Genomic DNA, 12722 nt, shown 5'->3' on the forward strand with positions numbered 1-12722 from the left:
TAGAAAAAGCAAGCTCGGCCTTTCCACCCAATGCTGGCCAATTGAACATAATTCTATTAGAACAGACTGAAAATAAACGGCAGCACAGACACGGAGGGCCTCGCTGAGCTCCCATCACACCCTCCACTGCCTGGACTCCTCTCTGGTCTCGTTTGAAGTCGCAGGAGGGAGGGAGGAATGGTTTTTTGGGGGGGCGGGATCTTGTGACTCACCAGTAACTTCCTCAGTAGTAGAACAAATGTAGCCGGCAAGCTGCATCACCCTTCGCTGTAGAGATTTGACTACTGTCAGAAGAAACACAAAAAGTTTCACAGCTGACGCGCGACGCTTCTGAGCCGCCGGAGTAGCGACCTGCAGACTGATCCCGGTCCTGATCTGAGCGAGAGTTTGTGGACAGCCAGCGGGAGGAGGGTTACCACTGTCAGAAGGTGCTTCCAGACTTCAGACATTACTCCTGGTAGGACTCCAATCTCTGTTTATACCTGTTTAGACTTCTCTTACGCTTTTTACCCTTTGGACCTCAGTGGGGCTTCACGAAACGCTTTACTCGCCGTCAAATATTCGGAAATGAATTAGAAAAGTGTTTTATTTGATGGGAAAGTATCCCAAAGTTCAGTGAAACCATCATAATGATTGTGGCAGAGGTTTTCAATGAAAATTCATGAAAACGTTCAAACGTTGTGATAGCAGGACTACAACTCTTTTAATCTGTAATTAATGTAAACTGTCTTTCATTCATTATTTTTTGTCTTTTACTATTATTATTATTATTGTTTGTAGTAGTAGTAGTAGTAGTAGTAGTAATAGTAGTAGTAGTTGTAGTAATAGTAGGCACAGTAATGGTAGTTCAGGGATGTCCAAACTTTTTGTAATGGGGGCCAGATTAGATAATGTGAAAATACCTGGGGGCCAGGTGCTTCTTGCATCATATAGATCATTTAAAAATTTACATACTACTTTAAGTGAAAGAATATTCACCTTTTCACCTCTTCTGACCTACAGTTCTTTGCTGTGGCCCTTTCATTTTTCCCTAACTGAAAATATCTGGTGCAAGGTAATTGTTTGTTTGCGTGTTTACAGTCTGTCTTTGAAAAACACAATCGTTTAAGTGTTGTTGTCCCTACTTGGTACAAGTCTACAAACAGTTGTGAGCTGAATGAAAAAAATGCAAAATGATCATGCTTTATTAACCAGTATTGTGCTATTGTATATTCTGAAAAGATGAGGGCTGTTTTTTGGACATGCCTGTGGTAGTTGCACAGTAATTATGGCTTGTTAACAATTACCTTAAGGTCATACTTTCTACTTTTCATTTTTAGGGTTTTTGCTGTTCAGTAAAAATCTGTGTGTAGAGATTAAAGCAGGCGTGGGCTTGACATTATGACAAGCCTTGATACTTCACACCTTAGTCAAACATGCTGCCTGGGGAGCAGCCTGCAAAGTAAAACCCTGACAAACAAGGAACCGCTTCCTGTGACAAGTGAGGGGGTCTGGACATTTTCTGTCTGCCTGTGTGTTTTTCTGCATTCCTTGTTTATGCCTTTTTGTCTTTTTTTTTTCTTCTAATCACAGTCTCACACGTGCACTCATGTCCCTCTGTAATTCAATGCAAACACACACAAATAAGGTGAAAAGGAGAAATAAATAACATCCAGTGAGTGGAGGAAGAGACTGTATTGGACCGTGTGACCCACTGAACTGTGTTGAGGAAGGATTAAGGAGCAACTGTTGTGTCACGGAAGCTCCCAGCTGAGCAGTGTGTGTGTGTGTGTGTGTGTGTGTGTGTGTGTGTGTGTGTGTCTGTCTGTCTGTCTGTCTGTGTGTGTGTGTGTGTGTGTGTGTGTGTGTGTGTATGTGGAGGCCTCAGAGAGCAAAGTCCCTCAGGCTAAACTTGTCTTTTTTTCAGCAGCAGCAGGAAGTGGGATATGGCAGTGTGCATCTGGGAAGGGTGTGTCTGTGCTGAAGCTTCTAGTTTTGTTTTGGGCGTGCATCATCACATCGCAGCACATAGTAGTACTGTCATCCTTATGACGATTGTTTGGTGTTCCACCTGTTGCATCATCTGGGTGCAGTGGGCACGGTGGGAACGCACAGTGTTGGGGCCTGCCAAAAGAGAGAATTGAAACAAGAGCTTACATGTTTTCTTGGGAATGTACCACCTATTCTTCCATACTTCTGCGAAGAATAGAGAAGACGATGTTGCTCCTTACCATCTTCTCCATTTCAGTAAAAGACTGTAATGTATTATCTTGGTTCCAGTCATACGAACATTTGATGTGTGATTCCTGACATGGCTCTCAGACATGTAACTATATTGTTTTTTAAAGATTTTATTAGGCTTCACAGGTTATTCTTAAGCATGCATTTGGTAACCTTTTGGTACTTGTGCTGACAATATATTCAGAAACCTCTTAATCCTACAGTTTGAGCTAATGTAATCACTCATGTGGAGTTGTGTTTTAGGCCAGCTGAAAATGGAAGTCCAATAGTCTCAAGGGCTAGGCAATATAGAGAAAATCAAATATCCCCATATTTTTGAATAAATACTTTGATACTGACATTGTGACAATATTGGGGGGTTGATTATCAGTGATTTTACAATATTTACAAAGTGACATTTTAGTAATCATTAGTAATGTGGATATAATGACTAAGTGGGAAAAGGCAAAAATCAAAACAGCTAGAACAGTTAGAAAATGAAATGACTTTACTATAATGCAGCCAAAAACCAGGAAAAAACACTTACAATATTGAAATATCAAAAATCTATTTCTAATCTCATATCATGATATTGATAATACTAAGACATATAATCGTAATATAGTCTCAGCCCCAAAAGCAATTTCATTTAGCTTGGTCTTGGTCTCCACAAACTCCTGAGGGAAATATTTGGCTCTGAGGGTCAGGACCCATGCCAGGTTGCATCTGAAGTTGCTCGGCATCAATAACCAGCACCATAGCATACTTACAAGAAATCCTGAGTTTGGAGCTGACCTTTCACCAGGCATTGATTTTAAGTGTATGAAGGCCTAAAATGTACGTGGAACCGACATAAAGCTCTTGGTAGCCTTGCAATAAAATGATTAACTCCATATTTAGGCTGTCAGACTGATATTTACAGAAGAAAGGGAATATATCTACCAGCTGTGATTGGCTTTTCCTTGTTATATGACGTGGTACGTGTCGCTGCATTCCAAAAGTTGAACTGTGTTGATCTCTGGATGCAGCTTTTGCGTCTTGACTAACAGGCGGTTGGGAACTCTTGCCAGCTGTGGCAGTGAAGCTCTCGCTTTAGAGCACCTCTTCCACATGTCTACATTAAAAACGATGGATTTGAGTGCAAAAAACGCAGCATGTGTACGGACTTGTATAAGCTTATAAATGCTTCACTGTGTCCACAAACTAGTCGCTAAGTGTGTTTGCTCGCTAGACAGCAAGTAGTATACAGTGGATTTATCTAAGCTTTTTTTTTTCTCGAAAAAAAGAGTTGGGTTGCGAGGAACTGAAGTGCTGGGTGATAATTCTCCTTCACAATGAGACATTTTTTCAGCCATTACTAACATTATTGCTTAAATAATGAAGATCTCTTTTCATTCTGTTACTACAGAAATTACTGACCACCACCGACAGGTTATTTTTACACAAACTGTTTGTCCCAGTAAGAAGCAGAAATAATCCCCTTGCAGCCAAAAGCCAGTCATTCTGTCCCATTTAGCATCTGGGAAGTTTGCCTCGACAGAGCCCACGGGCTGTATAATGTATTTGTTTGCTTTCTTCCTCTTCCTCTCTGCCTCTCCATTTCATTGACCATGGTCACATTCTTTGGAGGTCTCAGTGTTTTCCAAAGGTTAGCCCCGCGTGGTGGTTGGATGCTGGCCAGCTCTAAACTGCAGTGGGACTGCAACTAAATGACTCGGACTGGCTGTGGCTGGTTTTATGGGTTGGCATCGTTTGAAACCAGGCCAATGATAATGATGGAGAATGGGCGGTCAAGTGGTTGCAGGTGGTTAGGGAGCAGAATTTAGATTTGTGTTGTAGCAGTTCTCTTTTGACGTTCTGCAGCTGTCTGTCCCCCTGTTGTGTATTAGAGGACGCTGGACACAGTTTAACTTTCTGTCACATTCTGTGCTACGTTCAATCGGGAGCTTTTCCTATGTTGAGTTCCAAATTTGTTGGTTATATCTGATCATTTTACTTTATACTATAAAGCCTCTTCTGCTTGTTTCACACTCATCTGGTCGAGGCATGTTTGTCTTTCTTATTATCAAGTGTCTTGGTGTTGTAATTTTTGCACAGATTTTGACAATTTGTACATTCCAACACAGCGATTAGGGTGCATACTTCATTTTCAACCTCTTATATTGTGTGGTCCCAACCAGAATAAACAATGAAACCCAACCAAGCTTTTAGCTTTTCAGATGATTAAAAAAAAAACATCACATCTGTGCTACATGTGAGACAGAAAAAGGGAAATAAGAACTCTTCTGCTTTGGTGTTAACAGACCTGGCACACATCTCTCTTACATTTCTGTGAACTGTGTCAGTGAAAACTTGTGAAATTATATGGTTTTAGATGTATATTACTCATAAATCAGATGTCCTCCAAAATGTCTTGTACATGTGCCTCTGTGCCTTTCCCCCCTGGTAGTCAGCGCCCTCTTCAATAGGCTGTGGGGGCGCGTGGCTGGCAGCAGGAGTGTGTCTGAAGTCTCTGAAAGGGAGGAAGTGACCTCAGGTTTCCTGTGTGGGGATGGCCAGGTGCTGGGGTGTTATTGTGAGGGGCGCAAGACTTCCTCCATGGATGCTTTGTTGGTAAACGTCTGAAACTTGATCCTTTGAGCCAGGGCCCCTGTGGGAGGTAATATGCCCCCCTCACAATCCAGTCATCCTACCTCGCTCTCATTGCCTCTCTTCTTTCTCACTCTCCTCTCCCTGTCTTTCACTGCCACAGCGTTCACTCTATGTGAGATTTTATGTAAAGAGAACATAAACTTTATATAGGCAGCCATGGAGTGTAAAAGGTAACGGGCTCTGCTAATGGGATAATTACATTCCTTTAGGGTTACAATTACAGGTCTATACCTAGCACTTACCTGCTACTCTCAAAGGAAGCGCTGTTTTCGAAGGAAATACCAAATTGTGAGCACACAATTGCAGATGCCTCATGACTTACTAGTTTAATATGAACTAATAATATGTTATTTAAGAGTGAGGCTATGCTTTGCCTTTCACTTGACTTTATTTTGCCTCACCTGTCTGTTATATTTATTACACATTGAATTAATGGTACCTTCTTCCTTATCAGTGTTTCTTTAACACTGTCTCACATTGAACAGATGTTGTTAAGGTGCAAGAATCCTGTTGATTCACTGCTGCATCACCACATTCAGTCATGTTATGAACTTGTGCCGAGGAAAGGTGTGAGTCAGGCATGACTGTTTCCCTGCACCCTCGCCTAAAGGGAGGAGGGCAGGGTCATGCTCCAATAGAAGTGTATGGCATGTACAGATTCCCAGGATTTAATGAATGGAATGCTATGATGCAAAACGTACAGTGGTTGCAAACTGCTCCATCACGCACCTAACCTGACTTGATTTGTTCTTGGGAATGGGATATCAGACAAATCTATCGTTATTTCCTTTAAACTCTCTCACCTCTACTGTGTGTTGAAAGATTCATTGCCAAAAAAGGGTGCGAGCCTATCCAGGATTGCTTAATGTTACTGCTTGCCCAATACATTGGCAATGATAAAAGATGTTATTCTGAGGAAATGGTACATTTCTTCAAAGGGAATAAATGTCGCAAAAGTCCGTAAAAAAAACATGACAGCTAAATTTTGTCAGCAAACTGGACTTCAAAGCCAACTAAGCAAGTCCCATCACAGCAGTAAGAAGGGAGGAGGATTGAGAGGGAAGGGCACATTTGAAGTCTGTGGACAAATTGCAGTGGTTTTTATACAACTGGTAATGTGATGGGTATTATGAATTCATATAAGTGATGGTTATGTCGGGCTGTGGCTAATGGCTAAATCATAGGATAACCTATGGTTAATGGAGGCACTAGAGGAGGAGAATGTTGGGAAGAGGAGAATTTCTCAAGTACACGAGGTAATAAGATGTTATTTCACCCTGATAGATCTCTTCAAAGACAGATGACAAGGTGAAGAGCCAAAGCTTACTGTAACACCACATCTTTCTCTCTGGGATAAGAGAGAGAACTTCCACTGGATATATTGCAATCGAGGGAATCACTGGTCCACTAACCTGCAATTTTCATGGCTTTTGTCAGAAGTGGATCACTTTAAAATGATGTTTGCTTTATTTACTAATTTAGACTCGGTAAATAATGTTCTAATCTTTGTGGCTGACTAACACTCCTACCCATCGTGGTATCTAGGACTGATGAGACATACATCATCGACTTATCGTACGGTATACAGACATGACCGCAATCACTTTGCTGACCTCGACATTGCCTGTTGTGTTTCTACGCGTGTTTGATTACATAAGAATGACTAACATTTTAACCAACATGATGCCTGAATAAACAGCAGGGTTTTCCCCCAGCCATCATAAAACGTTGAAGCAGCGATTCTCCCTTTTTTTTCTCCACCTTCACCTACTTGTGCGATTCAGACGAAAAATAAAACAGCACTACAACCCGCATCTTGTAGCTTAGCGGTAGCCTGCAGTGGCTTTTTGAAAGTCGAAGAGGCCCAGGGCTGACAGTAGCTAGCTTACTAACCCCTGGCAACGAGCCAAATAGTCAGTTGTTTGTAGTTTTATCCTCCAACCACTTCATCCTCCAACTCATAAATCCACCAGCAAACTGCCCAGCGCCCAGGACATCCATCCCTGGTTACCGACTGTAGCACGTTGGCCCGATTATGGAGCTAGTTGTGGTGGTCCTTGAGCTTCACTGAGCTTAGTTGCTATAAACATTACTGTGATTTGTTTTTGTCGGCCAAATTTTATATTAATTATATTAATTAATTGGTTTTGGGCTACTCCTGTGAAGGTACTTTCATTTATATGTACTTTGTTCTAAATATTAAATATTTTCTCATATGTCAATGTCTGAATATTCTTAAGAACTAAAGGTATACTCTTTTAATGGGTGCCCTTGGATTGCTACTCTGTTATATTATCATTATATCAGTGGCATAAAATAGTCAATAATATTGTTCATCATAATTATTGTTGTCCAACAAAATTACTTCTCGTTACAGGCCTAGTGGTATCTTTGAATAGGAGTGTGTAATAGAAATTAGCTATAGTATGAGTAAGTCTGCAATAATTTAACAGCAACCATCCGCCTACACAGAACTGTCAGAGTGGTTTTATTTCTGTGTGAGCAGCAATGTCGTCATCCTTCCCATTGGATGTTCTTGTACACTGGCTTAATTGGGCAATAACTTGAGACCATGTGGCATGCAGTCCTTAACCACGCAGTGATACACAGCAGGCCTTAAACAAGCCAACAATGCCCGGGGCTCAAAATGTCACCTTTCAAAACACTGTAAACCCCAGAGAGACGGGGCTGTTAACAGAGTATTTCTCCACAACAACATGCTAGCAGGACTCTGTTCTCATAACAGATGTCTTAGAGAGGTAATTAAGCCCTGGCACTGCATACGTGCTTTGTTTGTTCCACTGTGCCACTGCTGTATCCCCACGCTCACCCCCTGCTGCTGTGCTAGTTGTGTCTTTATATGGCTAGTAACTTCAGTTTGCCACAATGCCAACTGCATTAGTGTTGATTGCTTCCTAGACACTTAATAGGGTAGGCTCCCACAGCTGCAAAGAATGAACCCAGACTCTGACATCATGGCAGAGGAAGTGCAGTCATGAGAGTGTGGGTGTTTGGCAAAGTGTGGTGTTTACCATGTGCACATTTTTATTCAAATGTGCACTAATGTTCTCTGTGTTGCACAACTGCCTTCCAGGGATGAACCAGAAGGACCAGACTTGTTTGACTGCATGAAAAGCAGTTACTTGTTCTGATTAGATGTGTATTATCTTGTCTCTGATAAATTCAAGACTGTTTATTTGGAGTGCAGCTGTGAGCGAGAGCATTCCCCTCGCTGAAAGTAAACACTGTTAAAATGCCTGCTCTGCATGATGAAACTAGTGAGCGATCAAGAATGTGACTTCTTATCTAGAATGTCTTACACCATACCTATCTCATTGTCCTTCTTTCACACTATGTCTTTTGCTCACTTATATTTATAGGCAGGGACACACACACACACACACACACACTGTCTCACCCTCTTATTTTCGTCTCTATGTCTCTGTTGGAGAGACAATAGTCTCTGCAGAGGAGACAGGCTTAGACAAGCCAGATGTGCTGCATACACGATGGTGTGGATTTATGTCAGTCACTAGTCCATAAATTGAACTGTATATGACAGTTGCACCTTTTACAAAATACAGAGAAGAGTGCACTTGGCGCTGCTCGGGCACACTTTGGCACTAATTTGTAAAGCTGTCAAAGTTGGAGTAAATGTAAGTAGGAAGCGGGCAGGATGTGTCGTAGCCTCCTTTGGTTCCCTGTGTTCCTTCACCTTCATGGGATACGAACCGGCCCTCGGACGGTGCCTCGGAGGAGCCATAAATGGCAGAAAGTGTCCTTGGTGTGGCTATAAAAGGATGTCAGCTTCTCGATGAGAAGATGACGGTAATTTACGACAGAGACAAGTAACAGAGAGCTAAGGAGAGATTTTTGGCTTCTTCAGGTGAAGTTAAGAGGGAGAATGAAAGGATGAGATGGAGAGAGGAGTGGCCCGAGTACACCATTATTGCCTGTGGGCGCATCCGTCAATGGGCTGTCACAGAAAGGTGTAATCGAAGACAAATCTAAGTCCCTACTGTGTATAGTTTACTCTGCACCACCTCTCCATCTTGGAAAAGTTTTTATTAGTGTGCAGCAACTATTTACCCTTATCACAACAAATGTGCACAAGAGAGAGAACATGTTGTGACGGCCCTGAAGCATCCGGCGTCAGCGCTCACTCACCTTGTGTGACAAACGTCCTTGAAAGTGGTGCAGCGAGAACATTACAGTGAAGTACTGCTTTGTTTGACATTGTATTTACAATCAGCAGATCATATTGAGCACAGGATGTTTGTAGTAGTCGGACATAACTCAGTCCAGAGGGAGATCAGAGCATTTACATTCAACACAATTTCCAAATGATTTACAGACCTCCAGTTTCAAGGGACATTGTTGTTGTTGTTCTTGTTGTTGTTTTGACTGTTATTTTGTTTAATCAACTGGTGTTGAAAGACTGACTAGATAAAAAAGCCATTGGAGCTGTAGTCAGACCATTTTTTTTTTAATTTAACCAAGTTCCAAGGTCCTCACATGCTGCACTGAGCATGGAGGTCATCCATCAAAAAAACTTTGCATTTTGAAATTCATCCTTTGCATTTTGTCTTGTATATTGCTACTATATGTATGCATAGATATTTTCTTAGGATATATATAGTAGCTAAAACTCCCCCCTGAAATTTAAAGTTTCACATCATCATCTGGACTGATATTCTTCAAGTTGATCAGTTTTTTTTGTTTTGTTTTTATTTGGCCCTTCAATGTACAATGTGCTATTGGGTACGTTTCGTTAATCTCACAGCAACTTAATATGATACAGTCTCTGCGTTTTACTCTATATCAGCAAAAAATGTTGCCAATTTTCAATCTGTCGTAGATGAAGTCAGCGGGCATTAGCTTACAGGGCTAACTTGACTTGTTTATTATATCACATGAACGTTGCCGTAACCTGAACTTCGTGACCAACCCCGTTTAAACTGTCAAACTCTACATGATAAAAAGAACAAATAGTCAAATATTTGTAGTAAACACCCAAATTGGATTCAGCTGACATAATTCTGATTCAGGTACAGCCCTAATGTAAACCTGTACTCTATGGAATTAACTAAAGCTGTAAGTTAGCAAAACAAATTCAGAAACCAAAATAGATTTTTAAATATGCTCTAAAAATATATCCATTTTTGGGCTGTATATTTACAAAATGCACTTCTGTGATGCTGCCAAAGTCCACAGAGATTACAAAAACACATATGCATGATCATGAATATACTTTATTACATATAAGAAAAAAAACAAACCAAAAAAAAAGCTAAACCATAGTCTCCTGTCTCGCAGCTGGAAAAGCATAGATGGTTACAGCCAAGCGCACTCACTGCAGTCCATGTGGTACAACATCACATATACAGATGGTACAGTGAAGTAGAAGAACAGTGACTTGATTTACTTTTGAAGCAATTTAATTTCATTTGATGGGCAAAAATTACAGATGTCTGGACCTCATTGTCGTTAATGTAATATTCAGCCTGAAAATAAATATATTTATAGGTCTATGGAAAAGTCTCTTTCTGTCATTCAAAACCTTTTATCTGCCGGAACATCGCTAAAGAAACAACAGACACTCTACACTTAATCAAGTCTTGCAGTATTGCAGTGTATTTTGTCTTATCTGAGCATTAAAAGTTATTTGCAGTCATGCCTGGAAATGAAGCCATCTCTGTGATGTCGGAGAAATTATGTGGCAGATACAGACCCCCATTACAAGTGGCAGCTTGATGTAGTGTACATGTCTCGGGCATTCAGCCAAACCACCTACAGAGCTGGCGCTTGACCGCATTAGCAGCAGCGAAGAGCAAATGTAACACGTCTCTGCTACCCGTTTACATAAATGTGCTATATAAATGCACATAACTGTTAACATGCTGACCCAGAAAGATGTGCAAGCAGTTCCAAAAGGCAGCAGGCTGTTTAGACATTAAGATACAATCAAAAATGACTTTCAGATTGACCAGATGAATTGCCCATTTTTAAATATATTTGATATTTGCCTTCTCATGAGGGAAATATGATTAAGATTCTGTTACATTTTATTTCCAATGATTAAAACAAGCTCAGACCTAGGATGCAAGAGTCTCATCAAAACCAGGTGTAAATAGGGCAGGGGGTTTTTCCACCTCGCTGTACGCTGCTTAAATCTGTACATTCTGTTTACTCCAATCTTCTCAAAAGTCTGGCAAACATCACTAAGTTGTTTTCTTCTGTACTTTTCCTAAGGTCCACCATACGTTTGCAATTCTATCAGTGCTTTAATGGGCCTGAACATTCAGCTTCAAACAGAACCACATCCAATGTTGGCAATGGAAATTAGATCAATGGGTAAAATGGGGGCCAGACGGTGAGCAAAGCTCAGCAGAGGGCCAATGACACAAGCACCATGACTTCATTGTGGAAGTATTCAACCCCCCTCCTAAAACCCCCATCCCTCATCCCATCGCACGCTTTCTCAACACTGCTGAGTGGAAACTGTTTAAGGTTTGGTGATTGCTGAAGAAAAACTGTCCCATAGTATGAGAAGTCATGCGTGATGACGGTCATTGGTCACACCGTGTCATGCTTGTGGTGATCTGTCAGGGGAGTATTACCGTCCATCTGTGCATGGCTGTGTGCAAGTTAGTGCCATGCAGCTTTTAACCTACACCTACCAGCGCCACTGGATTCTGCTAGTCTGATAATCAAAGAAGAGCCGTATATCCCGTTAATTTACACAGTCCACGACATACATTTACACTTCACTTGATGGATGAAGACTCCATGGAGCCTGTGTTAGAGTGCCTTGTGCCTTCAACCAGCTTCTCACTTTGTTTGTGTCTGTTTTGTGTTCAGCGCTGTTCCCGCATCCCTTGCAGCCAAGAATACTAGAGAAGAAAAGCAGGGTAAAAGCAGAATGAGGTCGGACAAGAGTCGAGCGAGAGTTGTGGTTAATAGATTGAAAGAGATAGACAGGTCTGCTTGGGAAGCAACATAATTCAGCCACGCTATCAGTGTTTACCAAAGCACCTGTTTTCACGTCGTCCCTCCATTTAACAACTGCAGCTGGGACTTTGCATTTTATCACTGATAATGAATTAGGTTGGGAAGATGAATGGTGTTTTGCATGGCTGCATGATAAAGAGATCCCAGTGTGTGACACCGGGAGATAAGGACCTGACGGATTGCAGCTCTGTTCTGGCAAAGTCGAGAAACTAGCTATAGGATTTCTGAACTTGCGGCTCTTCTTGAGACTTAAATGAACCTCAGATAAATCCTCTCAAGATCTATTGTCTACCAATGGGGGTATTGCTTTTTGATAAAAAGGCTAATTGGTTTTAAGTGACTACATGTTTACACCTACCACTACCACTCCACCGCTCCCCTTTTCCTCTGCTTTGATTGATTTCTCCATGACCTGCTCACTGCCAGGTTAGACAATCAAATCCAGCTATCCCTGGCGATGTGGGATGCAAAAGCTCGAAACGCAAATAACAAGTGGGAACTAGTAGCACACAAAGGTGCAAGGTCTAGGTGAACCTAGACTGGTAAGACAGCGGAGAAAAAGAGAAAAGGGCGGTTGGGTGAGCGACTGGAGGACGTGGAGGGTGGAGGCAGTCCTGGGATGCATGGCAGCATGATTTATGGACACCTTTGAAGTGAGCTCATTCCAGCCACACGGCCCGCCTGCTGCATTTCAGAGCAGGGACCTTCTCCTGGCGGTACAACGAGGGGGATAAATGACCCGTAGGTCACCAACCTCCACTAGTGTACCATTCACATATGCACTTCCTGATTATGTGGCAATTCATCAGTATGTGTTTGGTTTCCAGCAAGCAGAAAAGAGCTGCCAGGGCATCCAATGG

At 41.7% G+C, this 12722-nt stretch overlaps 1 protein-coding gene across 1 annotated transcript in view; it reads left to right on the forward strand.

Moving 5' to 3' along the window:
- Positions 1-239: 239 nt before the first annotated feature.
- Positions 240-12722, forward strand: part of fhl3a (four and a half LIM domains 3a) — a 35187-nt gene continuing 22704 nt past the window's right edge. The window contains exon 1 of the mRNA XM_042489919.1: positions 240-457. The gene's annotated coding sequence lies outside the window, so the exon portion shown is untranslated. The remainder of the gene's footprint in view (positions 458-12722) is intronic.

The sequence above is a fragment of the Plectropomus leopardus genome, chromosome 7 (assembly GCF_008729295.1).
Source record: "Plectropomus leopardus isolate mb chromosome 7, YSFRI_Pleo_2.0, whole genome shotgun sequence".
In the NCBI taxonomy this organism is placed as follows: domain Eukaryota; kingdom Metazoa; phylum Chordata; class Actinopteri; order Perciformes; family Serranidae; genus Plectropomus; species Plectropomus leopardus.